The sequence below is a fragment of the Frieseomelitta varia genome, unplaced genomic scaffold (assembly GCF_011392965.1).
Source record: "Frieseomelitta varia isolate USP_RPSP 00005682 unplaced genomic scaffold, Fvar_1.2 scaffold_977, whole genome shotgun sequence".
NCBI lineage: Eukaryota > Metazoa > Arthropoda > Insecta > Hymenoptera > Apidae > Frieseomelitta > Frieseomelitta varia.
Window position 1 is genome coordinate 78,465 of NW_025110786.1, and position 7,190 is coordinate 85,654.

The window sequence follows — 7,190 nt, forward strand, 5'->3', positions numbered from 1 at the left end:
AGGGAAAAGTCTCGTCGTTGCTCTTTTCTCTATTATCGATGAGAATCCATTTCTCTCGCTCGTTTCTCCCGTTTCGACCTTCGTTCTTTCGACGATGTGAACAAAGTTTTGCTTTCTTGCCTCGCTGTTTCAAGACTCGGAGAGCATTCCCTTTTACTTGCTTGTTTCATTTAGAACAGGGAAGAAAATTCGAGAGAAAATCGGGTCACTTGTCTGGATAAGTTTCTTGTAAATTTCCAAATTCACTTGTAGTATAACAAATTATAAGTATAGTATAATACTAATAAATATATAATAATGATTATATATAATATGTAAAAATAATTATATAACTAGTGTAGTATTGATTGATATTAGTATTAGTATAACACTATTTAATATTAATGTTAGTATAGTAAACTGTTTTAACGTTTGAAAACATGCAGATTTCTCTATTTTAGAATTTTTATCAATTTTACTCCAACTAAAAATCTCGTCACTCGTTTCATTCCCCTTCTGAAAGCTTGCGTATTACAAATATTATAGTACTGTCGTATAGCATTATAGTAATGTAACAAATATTATAGTATTATATATTTTTAATATATTATAATATTATACATATTATACGTACTATTAATATATTCTAATATTATACATATTGTACATATTATTAATATATTATAATATTATACATATTATACATATTATTAATATATTGTAATATTATACATATTATACATATTATAATATTATACATATTATTAATATATTATAATATAAGAAATAAAACTGTTTTAATGTTTGAAAATTACAAATTTCCCTATTTTTATCTATTTTACTCGAACTGAGAATCACGTCACTCGTTTCACATCTCCCTTCTGAAAGCTTGCGTATAACAAATATTATACTACTGTCATATAGCATTGTAGTAATGTAACAAATATTATAGTATAATATATTATTAATATATTATAATATTATACATATACATATTATTAATATATTATAATATTATACATATACATATTATTAATATATCATAATATCATACATATACATATTATTAATATATTATAATATACATATTATACATATTATTAATATACTATAATATAATAAATAAAACTGCTTCAATGTTTGAAAACATACAAATTTCTCTGTTTTAGAATTTTTATCAATTTTACTCGATGATCTCGTCACTCGTTTCATCGCAAGTAAAAGTGAAGCTCGAAACAAAAAGGTTTCGCTCGAAATTATCACGATTGTCTTTATTGCCGGTTTCTTCCCAAGGCACGATAATTCTCGAAAATGACAAATGGCAGAAAATTACCGATTACAGCCGAAAGCTACTGTCTCGCTCGAACGTGTCGCTCGGAAATTATACTCTCGAAACGTTCTCCCTGCGAGGGAAATTGAAGGCGATATTCCGCAATGCACGGGACGTGGTTGTATAATGTTTGGCGTTTCTCGCAGCCAGGTACGAATAAAAAGGGCGAGACATCACGATCGTGCGGTCGGAATTCTGTGGTTGGTCCTGCGATATTCGCGGCGGGGAGAGACCGCAAAGACAATCGAGATGACTCTCGGACTTTTACCACGGCCCGGACGTGCACCGTTAACTTCGCGAATTGCGAAAGCCTCGTTCGAAACACAGAGGCTTTCGCATTGAATTTTTGAGACGCGATTACCTTTCATCGTGAACGAGTTGAAAAAAAAAATACAACGAGCAGGGCAAAGAAGAATCACACAGAAATGAATGAAAAATCGAATCGGTCAGTATTAAATTTACATTCTTTTCTCCAATTAGTAACATTCCGTAGAATGTTAATAAAAGTGTCAAAGATCAGGGCAGAAAGCCAATGGACTTTATATAAATCATATATGGTGTACCATGAAAAATCAAATAATAATAAAATAATTCAACGTGTTGCGCTCTCCAGAGAACAACGGGCAAATTTATAGGGGAAGCGTTTTCCTTTTTTTCTTTTTTCCTTTTTTTATTCATTTGTTGAACGAAGCCGGCTCGACAAGGCAAGAAGCAAGGAGCCAGGATAATAGAGACGTCGCCGGTTTGAACGGTACGTGACGTGTAATTAAACGCAGTCGCACCGATTCGTAGAGTCGCGTGGATCGGCCTGCTAGATCCCCCGTGATGCTGGCAATTACCGAGGGCTTAGCATGGAGGGCTAAGGCTACGCGACAACGTTCAAAGGTCGGCCGGTTCACAGAGGAGAACGCGCCGTCCCCTGTCCACCCCCTGGTGCACTGAACGCTCGTCGATTCACCCGGGGCCACGTGTCCCCGCTGCTGCTCCGAGAAATATTCATATCCTGCCTCTCCGGCCGCCGCTCCAAAACGTCACCGGGACGGTTCTTTGTGCTTGTGTGTAACACGTACATGTCGATGAACATTATATATGTCGCGTGTTTCTTGATACTCGATGGAATGCTAGAGTTTCAGGACTTTTCTTGGACAATTAAAATGATGGTACAATTAAACTTTCTTGTACAATTAAAAATAGTTTACTATAGTAAATAGTTTACTGTAATAAATAGTTTACTATATATAAATAGTTGACTATTAAAATAGTTTACCATATATAAATAGTTTACTATTAAAATAGTTCACTATAAATAAATAATTGACTATTAAAATATAAATAGTTTACTATAGTAAATAGTTTACTATAATAAATAGTTTACTATATATAAATAGTTGACTATTAAAATAGTTTACTATATATAAATAGTTGACTATTAAAATAGTTTACTAATAGTTGGTTTAATATATATAATTAGTTTACTATAAAAGGTAATTTAGTATAAAAGGTAGTTTACTATAAAATGTAGTTTAATATATATAATTAGTTTACTATAAAAATAATTTACAATTCAAATAGTTTACCATTAAAATAGTTCACTATATATTAATAATTTACCCCATTAAAATAGTTTGCTATTAAAATAGTTTACTATATATAAATAGTTGACTATTAAAATAGTTTACTAATAGTTAAGGTAGTTTAATATATATAATTAGTTTACTATAAAAATAATTTACTATTCAAATAGTTTACCATTAAAATAGTTGATTACTAAAATAGTTTACCATATATAAATAGTTTACTATTAAAATAGTTTACTATAAATAAATAATTGACTATTAAAATAGTTTACTATAGTAAATAGTCTACTATATATAAATAGTTTACTATTAAAGTAGTTTACTATATATAAATAGTTGACTATTAAAATAGTTTACTATTAAAGTAGTTTACTATATATAAATAGTTGACTATTAAAATAGTTTACTACATATAAATAGTTTACTACTAAAATGGTTTACTATATATAAATAGTTTACTCTATTAAAGTAGTTTACTATTAAAATAGTTTATTACCAAAATAGTTTACTATATACAAATAGTTGACTATTAAGATAGTTTACTATTAAAACAGTTTATTACTAAAATAGTGTACTATATATAAATAGTTCACTACTAAAATAGTTTGTTATTAAAATAGTTTATTACTAAAATAATTTGCTACTAAAATAATTTACTATATATAAATAGTTTACTACTAAAATAGTTTACTATTAAAATAGTTCTATTTCTATTAGTAGAAATAGTAGTAGAAATTACTATTACTTGAAATAGTTTACCAAAGAATATCTTCCTTTTACAAACTCCCATTAATGGCAAACGTAACACCCAAAAGAACCGCGGCTTCATATCTGGCTGTTACGAACATTATTAGTCATGACGATATGCATGTACATCTTTCTACCAGAGTGCGACTGAACAACGAAATTGAAAAACGTGAATGTTTCATCGTCGTGATAGAATCTGTATGCACGTTGTGGTGACGCTCTCGGCTTCTCTAGGATGGCTCATTGACCGCGAGGTTTCGCACCGTCATTCTTAGTATCAGCTATCATAGTCAGTGGACTATGACGTTTCGTTTGCCACACTAAGTCTCGTGCATGCAACATTAGCCAGCGAATTGCGTGAAAATGGCACGACGCCTCTGATCAACTTAAATCTCCCAAGCGTTTCTCTTCAAATACCAATGTAACGTGTCGATATGGATTGTCAAGGGCCAGAGATACCCTACCTAATTCCCGTATCATAATCAACAATCTGATTATTCTACTCCCCCCCAGATCGTTGAAGCAAGCAGATGGACCAGAGCCACGATAAACCCCCAGAAACGTCCAATCTCGCGGACTATCCTCGTCGAACCTTTCGATCGGGGCCAATGCGAACGTCAGTCAAAGTCAAGAGTCGAAAAGGCAGACTGACGTTGCCAAGGCCCTGACGTGCAGACAGACAGACAGACAGACCCGGTCGACGAACGTACGAATTCAGGCTCAGGTAGCCGTGCACCGTATCGCGTTACGAGGGTTATGGTCCGATCGAGAAGTCCGCAATGGGCTACCGGGCGTAGGTGTATCGGTATAGAACGCTTCAAAGTTGGCGAATCTAATAAAGGTTTGATTTCTTCTTTTTTTTTTTTTTTTTTTACAATTCTTACTAACTTTTCATTCCTTGTTGGATGGAGATGTACAGAGTTGAACGTAGATGTCGAAGAATGTAGACTATATGTCGAATCTTTCGCTCTAAATTTTAGAATTTCACGTAGGATTGAATTGAAATGTAAATCTCGTCGTTGGATACGTTCCAGAACGTGAGCTCGTATGTGTTCATCTCGTTTCCTCAAACTACCAACCGTTTTGATCTAAATTTGGTATTCTATGTACTATCAATTTTAGTATCAATTTCGTCTGAAATTTTTATATTATTTTATATTTTATATTTTTATATTTTATATTTTATATTTTTATATTTTATATTTTATATTTTATATTTTATATTTTATATTTTATATTTTACATTTTATATTTTACATTTTTATATTTTATATTTTATATTTTACATTTTTATATTTTATATTTTACATTTCATATTTTATATTTTATATTTTACATTTTTATATTTTATATTTTATATTTTATATTTTACATTTTTATATTTTATATTTTATATTTTATATTTTACATTTTTATATTTTATATTTTATATTTTATATTTTACATTTTTATATTTTATATTTTATATTTTATATTTTACATTTTTATATTTTATATTTTATATTTTATATTTTACATTTTTATATTTTATATTTTATATTTTACATTTTTATATTTTATATTTTATATTTTACATTTTATATTTTACATTTTTATATTTTATATTTTATATTTTATATTTTATATTTTATTTTTATTACTATTTAATTTTATTTAATTTTTATAACAATTATATATATTATTTTATTTTATTTTCATTATTATTTAATCTTTATATTATTTTATTTTTTATATCAATTATATCGTTTTAATTTTATTATAATATCCACTTTTAATTGCTACGATGATACTCAAATATGATTCACCATATACACTAACCTAACCCAAACCACACTCTAATATAAAATTCCCTCCCAGCAGCAAACGTCGTTTTAACAAAAGACAAACGTGATACTCGCGTTTCGAGGAAAGGATGATTTCCGTGGAACGTCGGATTTTTTCCCGAGATTACCATTCTCCACCGTGATCAGCGTACATTCGGCCATTCTCCGGCTCGTGTCGTCTTTGAACGATCCTGTACGAGTCCACGCATAACCCAACCACCTCTGTATTTCGCCGGTGCTTCTAATGACCGGCTGTCAATACTCGGCGCGGCTCCCTAGCGGAATGAATGGAACGCTTTGGCAGTTCGTTTGCTAGGCGGGGGTGGATGTATTATGTTTCATTCGTTCCTCTCTCTCTCTCTCTCTCTCTATTCTGTCCACGCTAGCTGCAGGGTCAATATTGTGCGAGCGATTGAGCGTATCCCCGTATTCCTTGTTTGCGTTTCTCCTGCGCCCGGGAGAACAGGTCCGGGGAAAATTAGTGCCAATTAGATTCGTATGGCGACCGGCGTAAAGGATATATATATACACGTAACTTCCACTGTTCGGCCGACCCTCGCCGTACTTCTTTCCGACTGTTCCAACGAACGATTTTAAACGAACGCCCTCCGCCCCCTTGACGAAGCTCTCCTCTGTTTGACGCGTGTTTAATCAACGCTCTGAGAAAAGCGTTCAAACGTTCACCGATCTGGAGATACTTGCAGATCCTCCTTGGAAAATTCTGGAGCCTGATCCGTAGTTGGTTCACCAGTAGAAGACACTGTTAACGTTCATGCGAATTTACATACTGCAAAATTTCATGAAATTGATTTCGTATGAACGGTTTGCAAATTGTTTCTGAATTTGTAGGCATATTTGTACCAACGAACTCGGCGCTCGTTTTCGATTGATTTATTTTCATCGAGTTTATGTCTCATCGCCGTGAACAAGTGTCAGTGCAACAAACGAGCACGAATTTGTTAGATCAGAGATTAACGTTCGCTCTACCGATCAAAATTTACTTTGTCGTTTCACGTACATTGGCAAAAAAAAAAAAAAAAACGAGAGATTTAAAGGAACAGAAGCTCCTTTTAATTCTCGACACGTTTGTATCCCGACAGTTTATTTATAACTGTAATAGAAAGCACGCGGAATTTATTTGTGAACTGTGTGAAATAATTGAGAAGCGTATGTCGTTTTTCACACCGGCTGCCTGGATGGACGATTACGATTATCCGCAGTACGATCGTCGAGCAGTCAAATAGGATCGATCGCGAGCTATCCATTACCGTAATCCACTTTGCACCGTGTTCTTTATAATGCAGATGTGACCTTCGGCGGTGTAGAACAAGGGGCGTTCGTGACGCTGCGATATGCAAATCGTTCGCGCCGCTTTGAATACGATTTCGATGGGACGTTGTTTAAAGTCGCCGTACGACTTAGACCCAGAATCCCGTTTCGAGATCGTTATCGTCGTACCCCAGTCATTTTTCTCGATTCATTGATTCATCCAACTGCGTGTCACTTGCATAATGAAAAATGTAAAAAAATTCAACAACTCACGACTACCGTGATAACGGTGCTCATGGTGCAAATAGTTCATCGTAAATTCCGAGGACAAGAAACCTATGTAGGTGCAATTTATTTATTTTTGATCTACTTCAGTGATTTAGTCGATCAATACGATCTTCAGTTTTTGGTTTTTCCATTTTAATTCGAAACTTTTCCATTTTTATTCAAATAATTTTCCATTTT